Here is a 20,024-nt window from a genome sequence, read left to right as displayed (position 1 = left end):
TGGAAATAGCTCTCCATGACTCATTCCACTTATGTGCAGAGAAAAACAGGAAATCCATGCCTCTCCACCGCATTTTTCTCCCTAAGAATACTAAAGCCCATGAGTATACGGTGTTTAGCAGGCAGAGCTAGAATCAATGAGAGTCCCTCTGAGGGGGTGCTCCCCGGTTCCTGGTTCCATCCACTCAAGCCGTGTCCTTTAACAGGCAGCCCTTACTTATCTCCTTAATTTACAAAGAGCACATACTAACCAATTAAAAAATAAAATTAAAATGAATCCAGGATATGCACAGGCAGGTCTCAAAAAAATACAGATGGCTAGTAGATGTGAAAGACAGTCTCTCTAGTAATTAAAGGCATGAAAACAAAACAAGGAGGTGCGTGTTTTAATCTGAGTGGCAAATGGTTTAAAATATGTATGACAGTCAAACAATGTGGAAGGTACAAGTATTTGTGATTCCCACCCCAAATCTGCAGTGTTTCTGTGCTTAATTTGCCCCTCTTCTCCACAACTGCAAAGGAAAAAAGAAGGAAGAGGGCTTGTTGGGAGCAGCCTCTGGTTGCAACAAATCATGGGTTTGCGAGTCAAAGTAGGGATGGGAAATGGAATATATGGGTCTCAAGAAAGCAGAGACCCTGCTGGCTGGGCTGGGCCAGGAGAGCAGTGAGCTTAAAAGCTGACTTTTGAGTGGATCCAGGGTGTGCAGAGGTGTGCACAGCGTTTTTGAAGGAGGGAAGAAGGCATCCCCTTTGTATGGGGCATACCTGACACAGTGAGTTAATGCATTCATTAATTAGCCCAGTAAATGGGCTTAATGCCTCTTTGATTTGGTTGTGTCAACAGTCTTCCTGAATGGCATTGGAACAACAAGCTGCAGGCTGTGAAGATATGTGTGGATATACCAATTATTCATAACTGGGGACTGCTCAGAGTATTGCACCAAATCAACAATTAGCTGGGCTGATATCTTAGTTGATGAGGCAGTGAGATTCAGAACCCAAGAAAGGAGCTTTGGTCTTCATACTTTGGCAACTTGAACTAGAACTCCTGTGGAAAGTGAGACAGTGAGTTCACAAGTGGAGAGCTCTATTTCGACAAAGAGCCAGAAGCAGGGGACACATTTAGCCAAAGGTGTGAAGATGTAAAGAGCTTTAAACTATAAACAACAGTTTTCTGTACACTGTAAAATGAAGAGTGTATTTTAATCATTAGCATAAATAATTTTATAATTTAAATATTCGACTTCCTTGGGAAAGTTTCCTTCTGTACTTCTGGATGAAGATAGGTATATATTATTTCTGTGCTACCTGAAGTGATATCAAGGCAGTATGTGTGGTTGCATTCCATTTGCTAGTTATAAACTCCTGATTTTTATGTACATCGAGTAAGCCCTTTGTCCTCAAATAGTATTCACCTACTTAATTAATGACACAAAGAGATTTAATCAGAAGCACTTCAGATTGACTTATAAACGCTTAAGTAATAGGAGGGAGAGAAAAATATCTTTACCACGAGAAAGATTCTGAATCCGTGCTTTAGAAATCCTTGCTGTTAGAAATTTACTTTTTCCTTAGCCACATCCAATCCTTTCCTTTTGATGTGAACTTTTAGCTAAGGAAAATTATGTAATTAGAGCCTGAAAAGTTAAAATTGACTTGCAGTTTCAGATGTCTAGTTTGCTTTCTGATTTTTTTATTTTTAAATCTTGGAGCAAAGCATTAGCATAGTGGTTGAGAGTATGAACTTTTTATACTAGAAAGACAGTTTGAATCTACTGCTTTTTTGGTAGCTGAAGCAACTCATTCAACCACTCTGATCCTCAGTCTCCACATTTGTATTACTAGGATTAAAAGACTAATTATTTCTTAGGTTTTTGTGCAAAATAAATGAAACAATGCTTGTGCTCCATCCATCAATGTTAGCTATTTCATCAATTGTGATGCTTTTCTTGCAATTAATAAAAAACACAACTCAAACTGACTAAAATACTAACGGGAATTTATTGACTCACATATCTGGAAAATCTGGAGGCCATCTCAGTGGTCAAATCAAGTCATAAGAATCTGTTGTATTTCTTTCTCAATCTGGCCTTCCCCATTATTAGCTTTATCTCAGTTTAATTCCCCTCATGATCCCAAGACAGCTGCCAGTGCTCCCACAGCTGGCTACATGGTTCCTTATTCTCATCCAGGAGGAATAACTTTTCCAGTATTCTCCAACTAAACCAAAGATTTATCTTGATTGGAAGAGCTTAGGTCACATTCCCAACCAGTGGCTGACCCAGTCACGGTAGTCTGGAGGTTGGACTGGCCGGACATTCTTCACCCCAAACTGAGAAGCAAGTCAGCTTCCCACAACCCGCTGGTTATCAACAGGAAATTGAGGGCTATTAGGAAGGGGAAAGCTATAAACACCTACTTGAAAGGTGATCAGTATATTTCACCATTGTGATAACGGTTATCTAGGCACCATGGAGATGGCTGTCACTGACTAGACAGGAAGTTATCTGTGTCCCTGGGTGGGTTCAGAGAACACTTCATGTACAAGCTTGTGCTCAGTAGTGTCCAACTCTTTGCAACCCCATGGACTGTAGCCCTAGGCTCCTCTGTCCATGGGATTTTCCAGGCAAGAATACTGGAGTGGGTTTGCCATTTCCTTCTCCAGGGGGATATTCCCAACCCAAGGATCAAACCCAAATTTCCTGTGTCTCCTGCATTGGCAGGTGGATTCTTTACTACTGAGCCACCAGGGAAGCCCAGGTCCCACGGAGAGGGCTATCATTGCCCAGCAGGAAGTTATCTGTGTCCCTGGGTGGGCTCAGGGAACACTTATAGCCCCCAAGTTTGTTAAAATTGCTGTGAGAAGCAGTGTAATTTCAGGAAAACAAAACAAAGCAAAAACACATAAGTCTTCTGCCAACGTGAATAGTATATAATTCTGTAATAAGTCAAAGATTCCCTATGCTGAATACTACTGAGAAACTTTTGGCAATTTTAGATTATTGGCTTAATGCTAAGCTGTAAGAAAGCTTTTTTTTTTTTTTTAATTAGAAATAATACCTAACATCATTATTATCCACTCATATAATAGAGATCATGTTTTTGGCAGTTTACCACTTTTTTGCAAATAGTACTGAAAAAGCAAACTGTTGTACGTGTTGCTGTAACAATTGGAATGCTTGAAGAGTATCAATTAATTGAATAATTTAAGCTTATAATTTTCATTATGTTTAGCTATTATATTCTAAGCTATTATATTCAACTCTGGATTATTTCTAGGATCTACAATTTATCCATAGCAGATCCTGCTCTAACATGTATTAATCCAATAGATTTTATTAATTTATGGAAAACCCTTATAAAGTTATCTTTCTTTATGACAGTCTTGTGTACTGAGTAAATAAAATTAACAGTCCTCCTGTGGTGTGACATTTTAGAATTGTAAATCTCACAAGCAAATGTAAAAGCACATTTAAAAGGAAACAGAAGTGTGTTTTTGATTCCTCATCTTTATTATTCAGGCCTCGGCCCACAGCCCTCTCACCCACTGTTGGTAAGAATAACTGAGAATGACATGCTTTCCTCACCAAACTGTACTCCAGGGAGAGCATTCCAATTCATGGGCAACGGATTCGGAAGGTCTGTGAAAACAGAGCAACTTCAGTATTTATCCCTGACACATGACTTCCTACAACTGCTCAGACTTTTCTCCTGTAAAGCACTTCCTTTGTGAGTTCGTCTTAAAGCCTCAACTACTTTAGGTACGAATCTATTTTTCACATTATCTAGTTTATGTCCTTATCTGTAATCAGGCTCTCATTTTAAGCACACAAAGGCAGGATTGAAATATTACATGTTCAACTAAGTGTTTTGCACATATTATTTATTGTTTATTTAAATAATCTCCACAACAACTCTATCAGGTAGGAACCATTTTTATCCCTACTTTTTAAGGTGAGAACCTTAGCTATTGAGTGACAGAGCCATTTTTTTTTTTTTTAATTGACTGGAATCTGCTGTCTTCTGAAAGCAAGAAGGAAATTTGGAAGTAATATAGATCAATCTCCTCTTTCGACAGATGAGGGCTTGAGGGTCAAAGAGAATAGGTTATTTGCTGGAAGTAAAGTTAGTTTTATGGAGGTGAAGGAAGAAAAACTCAAGTCTGGTGACTTAGAGCCTAATGTGTGGTAACTGGGAACATCCTTCTCAGTTACCTGTGGTTAAAATATTTGCAGTGGCTCTACTCTGAAATTATTTTTATTGAACATAATTAATGTGTAACAGTATCCCTTAAATACATCACCCCCAGTTACCTGTGAAATGAGAGAAGAGCAAGGGGCTGCTGCTGAGGTGGGTTAGGTGAATCAGTCACTGACATGCCTTCTTTGAAGTGTATCATTATACTTACTAAGCAAAGACCAAATTAGAAGGGTTGCCCCCATCAAACACTAGGTTATCTGCACAAAAGAATTAGCTGTATGAAAGCTTTTTTTAAATTAAGCTTATTGTTTTAGAATAGTTTTAGGTATGCAAAAAAATTATGAAGCTATTTTAGGTTTACAAAAAAATTATGAAGGTAGAAAGAATTTTCATACACCTCATGCCTAACTTTCCCTGTTGTTACTGTCTGACATTGTTATGGTACATTTGTCACAACTAATGAACCAATATTGGCCCATTAATATGAGCTAAAGGCCATCCTTTATTCAGACCTTATTTTCACGTAAAATCCTTTGTGTTCCTGGATCACATCCAGGATGCCACATTTTATTTAGCTTTCACGACTGAACCGTCTCATGACTGTGTCGGTTTTTCAGGCTTTTCTGGTTGTTGATGACCTTGACAGTTTTGAGTTCTGTGGGTCAGATATTTTATAGAATGCCCTTCAGTTTGAGTTTTTCTGATGTTTTTCTCATGGTCAGACAGAGGTTACGTGCTTTGAAGGAAGACCACAGAGGTAAAGTAGCATTCTCATTGCAAGCCATTAAAGAAGCATACAAAATCACAATCAGCAGTGATTTTAACCTCGATCCCCTGGTTGAGATAGTACTGGCTAGGTTTCTCCAAACTGTACTATTTGGAAGGAGGTCACTGTGAATGCCCCACACTTAAGAGGTGGTGATTGACATCCTTAAGGAGCAGTACCTACATGAATTATTTTGAATTCTTCTGTACTGTGGACTTAGCTGTTCTTCCTCATTGATTTATCTATTTATTCATACAAATCATTTACTTATATCAGTATGGAATCATGGATATTCATTGTATACCTTGAGTTATAATCCAATACGGTGTTATTTATTTTGTAGCTTGAAAACTCTTTTTCTGCAGGGTTTTCAAAGATGGTAAATAATTAAAGGAAATCACAGTTTTCACGGAAGGCTACGTTGTGCCACATTCTGAGGCAGTTCCATATTTGTGCCTTGGTTATACCTGTGAGGAATAACATGCTATTTGCACAAGTGAGTGCACAAGATCCTGTTTCAGCCACAGCTGTGCACCTGTGGCCATGAGGTTGTTTAAGCAGAAAAATTACGCATGAGTTTCATATTGAACTCATATGTAAATGAGAGTGGTACATTGATGTGCTTTGCCCAGTGTGAAGGTGTTTATCAAAGCAAATTTATAAAACTCCATTCCATAGAATCCTTAACACTGTTTTCAAAGAGTAAAAGCAGCAGAGAATAGTATTATTTTTCTTTTTAATAAAGTCTTAATTATTAGAATAGTACATACCATCCATTTGTAGAAAGTTTGAAAATTTCTGAAAAATAGGAGGAAACTAAAATTACCTTTAATCTCATCCACAGACTAGCCCGCTCATGTGTTATTTCCTTCCTTTTTTCCCACTATCTAGGTATATTTAGCCTAGTTAATTTCATTCTGTATGTAGTTTTGCATTATATTTTTAACCTCACTGTTTTTTCCTAAGCATTTGCTCATATGTTTAAAAACGGTCCACAGGGACCATCTTAAGTGAATCAGTGAGCAGAAGAGATCAGAGTCTGAGAGCAGGTGGGAGGTGATTGCAGTCTGGTAGGCAGAAGATAATTATGGTGTAGACTAGAGCAGTAGAAAAAGTTGACCAAAGAAACATGTTCAAAATATAATTGTTAGGACTTAACCATTGCCTGCTTGGGTCCAAGTATCACTGGTGCTAGATTTATACCTCAAACCCACATCTAGAGCAGAAAGGAGGAGCAGCAGGTCGAAGAAATAGAGGGCTTCTCATTCTTCTGCCATGAAACACCTCTTACCTTGTTTTCCTATGTTAGCATTTAAACTTTAAGTGCAACACTGTCTCCATGAGAGTCTTTGAAGGAAAAGAGTATGTTCAAACATCTTTCTTTGTTCTCTATAACATTCATTTGGTGCTGGGGATCCAGAAGGGGATAAAAAAAGTGAGTGAGTGAATAAATTAAATCCTGAATGAAAATGAGGTGAACTTTGGGTATTTGGGGTATTGTGGGGAGGTGGAGATTAATTACTAAACTTTGCTAATTTTTTTTTCAGAAAAGTTACTATCACCGTGGTTTTCTTTCAAGAAAATCAAATGTTAGAATAAAAGAAGTAGTAGAGGTCATGCTAGCTAGAGCTTTTCCAAGACACCTATGTAATTTTACCAGAAGGAACAATAAGACATTCAGACAAAGTGATATCTGATAGAAACACTAAAATCTTACTTTGATTCATTGGTTTAATAAGTTCTGATAAAGGAACTCAAAAGTACTTGTAATTCACAGAAAAAAGTAAAAGTTGTAGAATTATTCCAAAGGAAGGAGGTATATGCATTTAAGTCTGATAAGAAGGCATTTTTGTTTAATCATAAAAGCCAGTGAGGCTATGGATCTGTGTGTTGCAAGATTTAAAGATGGGAATACATGTAAACACTCAAAAGTATTTTTGAGCAAAATCCCAAATGTTTAGCGTCAATGTGACATCTGTTACACTAGCTTCTCTCTCTGAGATTGTTAGAATCTCAAAAGTTCAAATCCTCTGAAAGGAAATGTTTTCCTTTGCATATGCCCCAATTTTGGAAATAATAGAACTGGCCTAATCATTTTTAATACTTATTGGCACAAGAACTCATAGCAAGCTGGTATGTTATGCCTTTTTGTGACAAGTCTTTTCTTTTTGAGGTTTGTTTTTTTATTAACAGGTAATCTTGCACTTTTTAATGCAATTTGGTTTTTTAGAGGGGAAGAAAGAGCATGCTTGGGAATTCACTGAAAGACAAAAGGTCAGAAGAGTTTATACAAATAAAATCTGTCTTGCTCTCGGGTCTCACAAATATTTTGCTGAAATAGTAACAATAGCAGTCATTAATTAGTATCATAATACTGAAAGTGGAAGAAGCAAACCAAGCAGAATCTACTTTCTAATCTCTGTGCTGTGTGTGATCAGCCACTTCAGTCACATCTGACTCTTTGTGACCCCAGGGACTCTATCTAGCCCAACAGGCTCCTCTGTCCATGGGATTCGCCAGGCAAGAATACTGGAGTGGGTTGCCATGCCCTCCTCCAGGGGATCTTCCCGACCCAGGGGTCGAACCCTCCTCTCTTACATCTCCTACTTTGGCAGGCAGGTTCTTTACCACTGCTGCCACCTGGGAAGCCCCACACATACATAATGTATATTATTATTTTAAAAAATCAAGAAAAATCCTCTTTGCATTAAGTTACATGATTTTTTTTTAAATTTTCACAGAGTCGCTTTTTATTTTATTTTCTTAGGAAGAGGAAAATTAGGGTCATAGACCTCAACAAATTTTCCCTCTGCCTCAAGCACCTTAATAATATAACTAAGTCTTGTATACAGGACTTTGTGTTCTGATTCCTGTCATCTTTCCTCTGTTTTATGATAGCTCTTTTCATCACCTGCCCCCAATAGCTACATATATTCAAATAATTTGTTAATTTGCAAAGTGTTTTTACATATTTTATCTCATAATCAAAACAGTCCTTTGCATGGAATTTTATCCCATTTTAAAGATTAGAGGAGAAAAAAAAAGATGCAAAAGAATAAGTATCTTTGGCTGAAATTAAATAGTTGATATCAAGCCTGCCCTTTCATCATAAGAATTTGCCTCTTGTAACACAAAGTTTGGTTACAGGGTCGAATTACAAAAGGAGTGGTCTGTACAAGAGGGTTGGAAAAAGGAATTTTATTTTCTTTCCTATGGTTCTGATTATTTTATATACTGTATGTGTAGGTGGAAAGGCCATCCGTGGTAATGCAGCGATGCTGCAGAGAAACAATTAGCGACGAGTCAAGGGTGAGTAACCAGTGTTGTAGGAGTCCCAGCAAAGATGCTTGGGGAGGACTGAATTTCATACTTTTTCAGGAGAGTGAAATACTGCTATTTAGAGGGCCCTGAAAATTTGTAAGTTCATTGGGTTTGATTTGGGCTATTACAAAGTCAAAATCCCAGAATTAAACCCAGGGTTGTAGTTCAGTTCAAAAACAAACCAGAGAGGTACCATTTCATCCCAGTCAGAATGGCTGCTATCCAAAAGTCTACAAGCAATAAATGCTGGAGAGGATGTGGAGAAAGGGGAACCCTCTTACACTGTTGGTGGGAATGCAAACTAGTACAGCCACGATGGAGAACAGTGTGGAGATTCCTTAAAAAACTGGAAATAGAACTGCCTTATGATCCAGCAATCCCACTGCTGGACATACACACCAAGGAAACCAGAATTGAAAGAGACACGTGTACCCCAATGTTCATCGCAGCACTGTTTATAATAGCCAGGACATGGAAGCAACCTAGATGTCCATTAGCAGATGAATGGATAAGAAAGCTGTGGTACATATACATAATGGAGTATTACTCAGCCATTAAAAAGAATACATTTGAATCAGTTCTAAGGAGGTGAATGAAACTGGAGCCTATTATACAGAGTGAAGTAAGCCAGAAAGAAAAACACCAATACAGTATACTAACGCATATATATGGAATTTAGAATGATGGTAACGATAACCCTTTATGTGAGACAGCAAAAGAGACACAGATGTATAGAACAGTCTTTTGGACTCTGTGGGAGAGGGAGAGGGTGGGATGATTTGGGAGAATGGCACTGAAACATGTATAATATCATATATGAAACGAATCGCCAGTCCAGGTTCGATGCATGATACAGGATGCTCGGGGCTGGTGCACTGGGATGACCCAGAGGGATGGTATGGGGAGGGAGGTGGGAGGGGGGTTCAGGATGGGGAACATGTGTATGCCCATGGTGGATTCATGTTGATGTGTGGCAGAACCAATACAATATTGTAAAGTAATTAGCCTCTAATTAAAATAAATAAATTTAAATTAAAAAAAAAAAGCCAAAACAAAAACAAACCAGAGGAACAGGCTTTTCTGCTTAGTTTATCTTTCTGGTTTCCTGAACGCTAACTTGTTAAGCAGTATTGGTACATATCGCAGTTTACCTGGGACAGTTTTGTTTATGCCTCTTTATGCCTTACGGTTGGTAGAGGCACTTCCTTTTGCTCTTTTAAAGTGTCCCAGTTGGAATGATAGATTATGTGCTTACCTTTACCGTAAGCCTTTGCCCCAGTTCTTGTTGAAAATGTTCATGGAAACACTAAGTTTTCCTTGCTTGGTAACTGCAGGGTGATGCCCTTGTTGGAGCTCCATCTGCATGGGGAGCTGGCATCACAGGGGCATCTGTATGTGAATATCCATGATCACTTTAGGGTACCGGGGAGGGAGATTTGGAAGGCCGGGGCGTTTCCATCTCTCTCCAGCTTCTCTGCCGTCCGCTCTCTCCCATAGCGTTGTTCTCTGGCAGTGCGTGGATTTCCCGTGTTTCTTGGGAAACCTGGCTGCTTTCTTGTTTCTCTGCTTCTTTTGCTCATTCTTGTTGCTCTTTTCTTTTCCCACTCTATTGTATTGTAAGAGCCAAGGGCTCACTTCAGCTGTCTCTCCCCAAGGGAGTTGAGAAGGGTGATTGGGGGTCAGAGAGAGATAGAAGAGTCCAGAGCAGCCTGCCCTGGCCTCCCAGCTGCTCTGGGCCTTCGGCAGTGGGAGTTCATGGATCTTTTACTCTCCTGCCCAGCTGTTGGCATCCTGTGCTGTGGTTAGTTGGTCTGTCTGAACGTCCTCCTACGAAGATATATTCTACCCTCTATTTTCTCCACCCCGTACTTCATCATAGTTACAGCACCTGTTTTCTAGTTTGGGGTCATCTGTAGGCCTTCATGACCTCTCCAGTCTCTCGATCATCTCCTAAGTAACTAGCAGGCACTTTCAACTTCTCGCTGAGCTTGGTCCAAACAACCTTTGCCTAATAACAATTTTGCTGACTAACCACCTATCACTGACCAGCCTATTCATTGTCTGCCTCTAGTTTAGGTCTCCAGATCTAATCAGCTGAACAAGGGGCAGGGAAGTTCAGTGTACATAGACTCAAGCATAAGCTGTCCCATTAGGTGGAGCTGTGGATAGACAGGCCCTCTGACCAGCATCTTTAGTGGAGGATGCCCATTGGTTGGCACAAATTTTCCTCATTCTATTTGGTTTCGCTTTCTGAAGTTGCTGAGTTGAACTCTAACTGATTATAATGTCCCCTTGACAAGTGAATCCTTGAGCTTCACTGAACTTTGAATATTCCAGTGACTTCTGAATTCTGTTTTTGACAAATTAAATTTTAAAAACTTTTTATTTCCATTTAATGGTGATTTCACTGTGCGAATTTTACTAATGTCATAGAAACTAGGAGAGATGACTAAGTAGTGTTGAACAAGATTCATCACAGCAGAGCTGCAAAGAAATAAAGGCTTTATTGGGGTTCTTAGAATTGTAATTTGGGAGACATAGATTCGAGTAGGAGTCAAAAATGTGTTCCAAGGAGGAGAGGAAAGGAAGAGTTTTATAAAGGCCAACTTTAGGTGTGTGAAAGTTGCAAAGGTTGCAAAAGTTGTTTTGAAAGAATTATGATTGGTGCTGGCAAGCTGAAGCTGTTCTTATCTATACATATTTGGTTGCTAAAGGCTATCACTAGAGGGAGGTGGAAGTCTGGTTTTATGACATGTTGCAGTTTTTCTCGCAATGTCCTTGAAATATTTGTGGTTTGGAGCAGTTCAAAAGTTTATCCTTCCATCCAGAGAGGGCAGGCTTAAACCCTGCTTCCTCAATGGTTTCTTGGCTCCATTTTAAATAGCTCTCTTGGCAATACCAACTCCATTTTGAAGTCCCTTTTTCCACAGTAGAAACTGGTAATAACTAAGTAGACGTCTTCGAGGATACCTCTTGATATCCTTAATAAGGTTCTTAAATTTTAGAAGTCAAAAAATGGCAAAGCTTTCATGAACTTTTCTACTTTCATGAAGTGGATTTTGTGGATAGACAAACAGCTACACTAAGCCTGAAACAGCTTAACCAATCTACAGTCCAGTGGGCATGGCGGTACTAGGAACACCCAAGAAAATCTCCCCAAATGCAGACATACTTCTCCTTTTCTGTGCAGTGCTGCAATAACTATTTCCTCTTGATAATAAGGATCAACCACCCCCAGCTAACACAGTAACCCCACTTTGAATTCATCAGTACCATTGTATCTTCTGGTAGAAGCTTTCTTCTGTTAGGGAAAAGGTCTTCTAAGCAGCAGAACTCAAAGTCACAGCGACCCTTTGTGGATGCCTACATATATTCCACAAGTGTTTCATGATACAAATGTTAAAAGTCTGGAAATTCTTTGTATATAAACTTCCTCAAAGATATTCTTTTAGAACCGGCACAATGGCATAGTGGGTCAAGCTAGGGTGCAAATTGAAATCATCAGAGGATTTGTAAGAAAAATATTGATAGCTGAGTCCCACCCCCTCAAAGTTTCTGGGTGCTTACTCAAAGCCCTTGAGGTTGAGAAACACCAGTTCATATAAAATAAGGGAAAGAACGGTTTGGTATGAGGAAATTTGACATCACGTGCATGGTAACTGTTCTAGTTCAAGCAAGCCAGGAACATTAGAGGGAGAGTTTCTTTAAAAATGGTGCCTTGATGGAGTAGAAGACGTGGATGCTTCCTTTCACGTTCTCATGGTCCCTCTCTTCCACAGTCTTGTTTTGACTTTCCTGCAAGTGACCTGACAAGGCTACACATTTATACTTATGTTATAGTTTTCAGTTTCAGATATTGAATCTGCTTTTTGACTTCAACAGTCCCAAAACTTAAATTGAGGATTATTGTAGACACCTCCTAAACCTCCAAGTGTGCCTAGAACTCCAGATTTAAAAATTTAAGCTTATTTCTTTTACATTCCCACCGAAGTAACAAGGGTTATTTCTTCTTTCTGTCTTCACTAGCATTTATCTTTTTTTTTTTTTTTCATAGTAGCCTTTCTAACAGGCATAGTTTTGTTTTTCAGGTCCCTGATAATTAGCAATGTTGAACAACTTTTCATGTTCCTGTTGGGCATTCATATGTCTTCTTTGGAGAAATATCTATTCAGATCCTTCAGTTCAGTCGCTCAGTCATGTCTGACTCTTTGCGACCCCATGAACCGCAATACGCCAGACCTCCCTGTCCATCACCAACTCCCGGAGTTTACCCAAACTGCCCATTAAGTCAGTGATGCCAACCAACCATTTCATCCTGTGTCATCCCCTTCTCCTCCTGCCCTCAATCTTTCCCAGCATCAGGGTCTTTTCCAATGAGTCAGCTCTTCGCATCAGGTGGCCAAAGTATTGGAGTTTCAGCTTCAATATCAGTCCTTCCAATGAACAGCCAGGACTGATCTCCTTTAGGATGGACTGTCAGATCTCCTTGCAGTCCAAGGGACTCTCAAGAGTCTTCTCCAACACCACAGTCCAAAAGCATCAGTTCTTTGGCACTCAGTTTTCTTTATAGTCCAACTCTCACATCCATACATGACCACTGGAAAAACCATAGCCTTGACTAGATGGACCTTGCTCATTTTTAAATCAGTTTTTTTTTTTTTTTTTTTTTGCTACTGAATTGTATGAGTTCCTTATATTTTATGTATTAACCTCTTACCAGATACATGGTTTACAGATCTTTTTTTTCCTTCCATAGGTTGTCTTTTCATTTTGTTGTTTCCTTTGCTAGGCAGAAGCTTTTCAAGTTGATGTTGTCCCACTTGTCTAGTCCTGCTTTTATTGCCTGAGTTTTTCATGTCATATCCAAAATTATTACCAAGACCATTGTCAAGGAGCTTTTTCCCTATGTTTTCTTCTTGAAAATTTATAACTTCAGATCTTGCACTGTTATTAATTCATTTTCAGTTGATTTTTGCATTTGGTATAAGATAAGGAGAAAGTAATGGCAACCCACTCCAGTGTTCTTGCCTGGAGACTCCCAGGGACGGGGGAGCCTGGTGGGCTGCCGTCTATAGGGTCGCACAGAGTCGGACACGACTGAAGCGACTTAGCAGCAGCAGCAAGGGCTTTATTACATTCTTCTCTATGTGGATATACAGACTTACCAACATCTTTTATTTAAGATGCTGTCCTTTCCCTAGTTTATATTTTTGATGCCCTTATAGAGGGTTAGTTGACTGTATGTGTGTGTTTATTTCTGGGTTTTTTGTTCTGTTCCATAGATCTATTTGTCTGGTATTTTGGTGGTGTCATCCTGCTTCAGTCACTACAGCTATGGAGTATAGTTTGAAATCAGAAAGTGTGATGCCTCCAGCTCTGTTCTTCTTTCTTAAGGTTGCTTTGGCTATTTGGGGTCTTTTATGGTTTCATATGTTTCAACAGCCCCACTTCTTGGTACTTATACAAAGGAATTTAAATCAGAACCTTAAAGAGATACCTGTACTCCCATGTTTATTGCAGCATTATTCACAATATCCAAGACATGAAAACAGCCAAAATGTCCATTGTTGGATAAAGAAAATTTGGTATATATGTACAATGGAATATCATCCAACCTTATGCAAGGAGGAAAATCTGCCATTTGCGACAGTGTGAATGGACCTGGAGAACATTGTGTGTGCGCTCAGTCGTGTCCAGCTCTTTGCGACCCCATGGACTGTAGCCCACCAGCCTCCTCGGTGGGTTTTTCTAGGCAAGAATACTGAAGTGAGTTGCCATTTGCTCCTGCAAAGAATCTTCCCAACCCAGATAGTGAACTCACATCTCGTGCGTCACCTGCATTGGCTGGTGGATTCTTTACCACTAGGGTTTACCACCTGGGAAACCCAGAAAGCATTATGCCCAGTGAAAAAAGTCAGTTACGGAGAGACAAATACTGTATGACTTCACTTACATATAAAATCTAAAATAGTAAAACTCACGGAAGCAGCGAGTAGAATGGTGGTTGGCAGGGACTATGGGAGGAAGAGAGAATGGGGAGGTAATGGCCAAAGTGAACAGAATTTCACTGCAGGATGAATAAGGTCTGGAGCTCTACTCTCTAGCATATTATCCATAAGTAACAGTACTGTATTGCATACTTAAAATATTCTAAGATGGTAGACTTCATGTTAGGTGTTCTTACCACATACATAGGTACACACTCACATATACATACAAATAACAATCAGAACAATAGAGAGGTGGGAGGAACCTTTGGAAGGGGATGGATGTGGTTTTTTCGGTCTTGACAGTGGTGATGTTTTCACAGGTGTCTACCTATTCCCAAACTCATGGAGTTGTATAAATTACATACGTACAGCTTTGACATATCACACCTCGATTAAGTGGTTAAAAAATAGCAACATCTGTCTAAATGTGGGACATGGCAGTTTAGTGAGAGGGAGGGAACATTTGAATTTCCTGTAATAGTCACTAGATAAATGTTAAATCTTAAAAAAAAAAAAAAAAAGGTTTGTTTTAGAGCTGTGTATGTGCCTGGTACTTCAGATACATCTTTCCTAATATGTCCTTATATTTGATAAATTTGAAAAAGATGCTTTATACCCATAAAAACTGTATTTCTAATATCCCTCCATAACACAGTTTTCTTCTTGGTACTATTTCAATGAGCCTGAGGGGAGATGTATCTCTAGCTCTGTCTAAGTTCTTGACTTTCTTTTTTCCAGGAATGGGGGTATCCTTACAGGTTGAACCAGAGGTGGCCTGGAACCTGCTGCTCCTCTCTTTTCTGCTCTCTCTTCCTGATACTACCAGTCTCCCGGCAGCTCAGCTCAAACTTCCGTGTGACTCATCTGTCCTTTTCCCGTATCTCCTCCATCTTGTCAGTTGACAATTCAGTTGACTGACTCTCTTCAATATCTCTCAAAGTCATCTTTTATTCCCATTACCACCGACTAGATCAAGCCCTTGTAACTTAAACTGTCGTAAAACCTTTAAAATAATTCCGGTATCCACAGGGTTTCTCTGCTCTCATCCAACCTACATAGAGGAAAGGCCGAGTTTTGTTCCTCTCTGAAATCTAGTAACATTATTCAGAGCAGGAAATGTGAAAGACAGGCAGGAAATGTGAAAGACAGGCAGTAAATGTTTGTTCAATGAGTCCTGGCTATGTCTCTTCAAGAGCCCGTGAGAGTTTCCTGTTGCCCACAGTTGGAAACTCTGCTAAGGCTGGTGTGACTGAACATCAATCTTCCTTTCTACCTTATTTCTCACACAATGCATTGATGCACCCTCTTATGACTACTCAGTGTTGGGCTTATGTTGCTATTCCCATCCTCCCTTCTCCTAGATCTTTCTTTGTCAAGTCTTACTTCTGTTTTCAAACTGCTTTATTGTCATGGCTATGAAGCTGCCTCAGATTCTTTTCCCATAATAATTGGTCTTTCTTGCCTGCTCTCCCAGTGACTTAATGACTCCATTATATTACAGTCTGTCTTTAATCCTACCTCTTGAGTGGACATGGTTTAAGTGTAATTGTAATCAATTGTTAATTTTGGCTTAGAGCAGTGTATTGAGAAGGACTCTCTTGACTAAAGGTGCCGAAACAGATTAGATGCCATCCATGGACACAGGAGAGGAGAGAGGCCAAAGTACCCATGGAGTAGCCAGATTTGTCACGGAACTCCATGTATGTGTCCACTCAGCTGGGTCTCGCGACCTTAAACACATCTTCTATCCTCATAGTCTCCATCACACTTTGTGCTCAGATCCTTAAACTTTTAACAACAGAGAACAGAGTGTTTATAATCTAAAATGGCAAATTTTTAGATATAATATGATAAGAGATAAGAGATATATAAAGTGTTAATGAAATGGTCATTGGAGGGACTGATGTTGAAGCTGAAACTCCAATACTTTGGCCACCTGATGCAGAGAGCTGACTCATTTGAAAAGACCCTGATGCTGGGAAAGAGTTGGATGGCATCACCAACTCGATGGACATGAGTTTGGGTGAACTCCAGGAGTTGGTGATGGACAGGGAGGCCTGGCGTGCTGCGGTTCATGGGGTCGCAAAGAGTCGGACACAACTGAGCAACTGAACTGAACTGAATGAAATGGTAATTGAAGACTGGGCAGGAGTACATGGAGAACAAGATGGGGAAGTTGGTATACATCTGAAGGAAATGAAATCAATTTCTTGGAGAGATATCTGCAGTACCACCTTTATTACAGCATTATTCACAGTAGCCAAAATATGGAAATAACCTAAATGTCTGTCATAAGAGAAAGGGATAGAGAAAAAATATGAGCTGTAAATACACACACACAGAATTAAATATTATTCAGGCTTTTAAAAGCCAATAAATATAAATCCAGCAAAGTTGTCTCTTAACTAGGTGTTAACTTTTCAAACAGCAAAACTGGAAAACCTAGTGTAATTATAATTACCTTTCAGTTCAGTTCAGTTGCTCAGTTGTGTCCGACTCTTTGCAACCCCATGGACTGCAGCATGCCAAGCCTCCCTGTCCATCGCCAACTCTCGGAGCTTACTCAAACTCATTTCCACTGAGTTGGCGATGCCATCCAACCATCTTATGCTCTGTCGTCCCCTTCTCCTCTCACCTTCAATCTTTCCCAGCAGCAGGGTCTTTTCCAATGAATCAGCTCTTCTCATCAGGTGGCCAAAGTATTTGGAGTTTCAGCTTCAGCATCAGTCCTTCCAATGAATATTCAGGACTGATTTCCTTTAGGATGGACTGGTTGGATCTCCTTGCAGTCCAAGGGACTCTCAAGAGTCTTCTCCAACACCACAGTTCAAAAGCATCAATTCTTCAGCGCTCAGCTTTCTTTATAGTCCAACTCTCACATCTACACATGATGACTAGAAAAACCATAGCCTTGACTAGACAGATCTTTGTTGGCAAAGTAATGTCTCTGCTTTTTAATATGCTGTCTAGGTTGGTCATAACTTTTCTTCCAAGGAGTAAGGGTCTTTTTATTTCATGGCTGCACAAGGTCCTTAATTTGCCCATGTAGTGTAATAAGCATTTTAAAATGTTAAACCAAACACTCTATAAATTATTCACTCTAAACTTCAAGAAACACTGAATAGAGCAATGAAATCTACAAAAATACACAGATATCTGAGCATTCAAACTTTTCTGCCTCTAAAGTAATACTAGAAGAGGATGCAGGGTGGGTAGAAAGTTTCTACTTTTCTATAGATTTTATTCCATTTTTTAGAAAGTAACTACATTTAATATTTGTTAGTGCATTTATTTTGAAACAATATATATATAATAGAGCCTCAAGAAAGGCTCAGAACATAGTCTTTTACATGTTTGCTGGATTTTAATTTAAATCTTGCTTATTAATTAAACCCACATACAAACTGTTCTTTGAAAAGGCAGTCAGAAGGCGTTGGTTGGCTTCCTCTTACCAAGTGGGCATCTTCTGTGTGGTCCAGCGAAGAGCTATCACTCTTGCCATTTATGCTAGATTCAAGGCACTTCACCATAGTGCTGGAAATGTGTTTTGAAGAAAGATGATATTTTTATGCACAAAACTTGAAAGTTGGTAACATTCAGTGCTGACTAGGGTGTAGAAAATAGGCACTTGTGCGCTTTCAGTAGGAGTGTGAACTATTTAAACCTTTTTGGAGAAATGCATCCTATAAGAGAAATAAAAGCACAGGTTCTGTAGTGGCAAATACTGAAGCCAACTCATATGTTCATTAGGAAAATAATTGAAATTATAGCTTTTGTGCACTGTGGAAAATTAGGTATCTCAAAAAAAAAAAAAAAAAACTAGATAGATCTCTATGTACTGATTTAAAAAGTGCCCATGATATTTCTAAGTTCAATAAATTGTGAAATAATGAACAAAATATAATATTTTGTTCACACGAAAACTGAAATCTAAAAGCCAGAATGGTATATAATATTTTGCCTTATCCATGCATATCATTTGATGGTTCTGATGTCAAAGAATCTTCCTGCAGTGCAGAAGACCCGGGTTCAATCCCTGGGTTGAGAAGATCCCCTGGAGAAGGGAATGGCAACCCACTCCAGTATTCTTGCTTGGAGAATTCCAAGGACAGAGGAGCCTGGTGGTTTATATAGTCCATGGGGTCTCAAAGAGTCTGACACAACTGACTGATTAACACTTTCACTTTCATCATTCCAGAAGTCAAAGTGTTAGTCACTTTTACTTAGTGTGTGTATATATATATATATACATATATACATATATATATATATATACTTCTGTATATTTATATTTATCAGAGAAGGCAATGGCACCCCACTCCAGTACTCTTGCCTGGAAAATCCCATGACAGAGGAGCCTGGTGGGCTGCAGTCCATGGGGCTGTGAAGAGTTGGACATGACTGAGCGACTTCACTTTCACTTTTCACTTTCACGCATTGGAGAAGGAAATAGCAACCCACTGCAGTGTTCTTGCCTGGAGAATCCCAGGGACGGGGGAGCCTGGTGGGCTGCCGCCTATGGGGTCGCACAGAGTCGGACACGACCGAAGTGACTTAGCAGCAGCAGCAGCAGCATTTATATTTATAGAAGTATATTTATATATATTAAGTTTTTTATTTTGGGTTGTAAAAGCAATATTTAGAAGATGAAAATACTGTTGAACCTTGAGGAATACTCCTATTGGGTATAAAAAATACTTTTAAATATTCTTACATTATGGGTCATTTAATTTCCTTAAGTGAGTTAACTGGTTGTTCTCAGTGGAATTCGGAATTAATACTCTAAGACTTAAATTTCTATCCCATTTTTAATTTAAGCTCATTAATATTTTATTTCATTTGCGTGAGCCTATTATTTCCTCAAGTCAGATATCAACCCTTTCCTAATTTCTTGATAGTTAGAAACCAATAAAGATTTAATCAGAGATGTCTGCGACTGAGCATGCATGCGTGGGGCGAAGTGGGCATTTGAATCAGGTGGTGGTATTTTAATATTTTAACAACTTTTATAAATGTGATAATAAAATTCAGCTTCAAAAGTTTTTTTAAAGTATGTTTATTTTTGAATTGGAAAAAAAATAAGAATTTTCAATCATCTCAAACATGTAAAGAAGTTTTCCTACTGTGCTCAACATGTCAGGAAGTATAAAATATGATCTCTAAAGTTTTTACTATATGTTTCTCTTATGTTGTTTTAGTATACAGTTATTCCTCTTGCAAGTGCATTTATTACTCAATGCCTAGTATATTGTTGCTAAAGAAATTCTATAGAGGTAGCCTTGCAGAGATTTTTTTTTATTCTAAAAATAGTTTGTACACTTTTATTCCATAGAAAGCAGCACTAGGAACTTAGCCCTATTGAGAATTTATTTCTTGCAAGTACTGTCAACATGCTGGGTGAATTTATTTCTATATAATTATATCATATTTTATGTTGGGGCTAAAATAGACATGTGTAATCCATCAGTATGAGTTCCTTTGTGTGGATAAATGAATCAACAAAGTCACCTGAATAAATCATTTTAATTTTCAACTCAGTTTTGTGGAAGTCAACTGTTCTCACACACCTTTATTCTCCATTCGTCACTGACTGTGTCTTTACTTCAGACACTATTTCTGCATTAGTCTTCCTTGGTTGAATTATGTGGGGCTTTCCATGGGAAATGTTTTTCACATTATATTTGTTGTTCTAATCTGAGTCAAAACAAGAATTCCTGTAACTACTGTGTCTTAATTTTGAGTCTAAAG

At 38.9% G+C, this 20,024-nt stretch overlaps 1 protein-coding gene across 15 annotated transcripts in view; it reads left to right on the top strand.

Annotated features, from left to right (window-relative positions):
- The window catches only part of MCTP1 (multiple C2 and transmembrane domain containing 1), a 572,148-nt gene that overhangs the window by 244,447 nt on the left and 307,677 nt on the right, over positions 1 to 20,024 (top strand). The window lies entirely within an intron of this gene.

The sequence above is a fragment of the Bos mutus genome, chromosome 7 (assembly GCF_027580195.1).
Source record: "Bos mutus isolate GX-2022 chromosome 7, NWIPB_WYAK_1.1, whole genome shotgun sequence".
Classification (NCBI taxonomy): domain Eukaryota; kingdom Metazoa; phylum Chordata; class Mammalia; order Artiodactyla; family Bovidae; genus Bos; species Bos mutus.
Note: the sequence above shows the minus strand (reverse complement) of the source record. Positions and strands in the feature narration are given on the sequence as shown.